Genomic DNA, 825 nt, shown 5'->3' on the forward strand with positions numbered 1-825 from the left:
CGACAGTCCGAAGAGCTTCACGTCGGAGATGAAAAGGGGTTTTTTTTATTTTTTTTTTTTTTTTCCCCCAAATTTGAGATCTCTGCTCCTACCTATTACTCTGCTCCAAGGGGGGATTTGGCCCCCGGCATGAGATGCCGGATCAGATGCCAAAGGCGAGCCCCCAGCCCCGTGGGAGGGCAGCCCCGGCAGCGGCACTGCCCGTCATGAGCGAAACAAATAAATAGCACGAAGGGAGATGCTGGTAAAAATGTGTCACTCGCAAATGATTTAGAAAACTGTCTTTAGCCTGCCCACGTTTGTCAAAGGACAGCAGCTATTTTTAACACAAAGCCTCTGAAATCGTGGGCTTTCAAAAAAAAAAAAAAAGAAAAAAGAAAAAGTACTGTATCAGTGTCAACAGAATGGATTCTGTACAAAATTAAATTGAACTAAAAGGAAATTGCATGAATTACAAACACGAGTTATTGGCTCAATAGGAGAGTAACTGAGTGATATTATCTGGTCTGTGCTATGGAGAAAATCACATTAGCTGAGCTAATGGTCCTTTTTCACTCCTAAAATCTATTACTCCAGATTTGCTTTGGAAGTCAAGTGTTTTCCATGCTGAAGGTACCTCACAAGATGTAACTGAGACTTGAACAATATGCAGCCACAGTCTGTAATTTTTCCTGGGCAGCATCCCTCACTGGCACCGAAACCCCTGCATAAAACACTGGAAATCATTAGGCGGAGGTGGAAAGAAGCACAGCTTTGTATTTATTTGCGCATTTCACACGAAAACCTCTCCTTTACAGCTCCCTGGGCGATGCATCTCTCCCTTTC

Source organism: Charadrius vociferus, unplaced genomic scaffold, assembly GCF_000708025.1.
Source record: "Charadrius vociferus isolate BGI_N301 unplaced genomic scaffold, ASM70802v2 scaffold266, whole genome shotgun sequence".
Lineage (NCBI taxonomy): Eukaryota > Metazoa > Chordata > Aves > Charadriiformes > Charadriidae > Charadrius > Charadrius vociferus.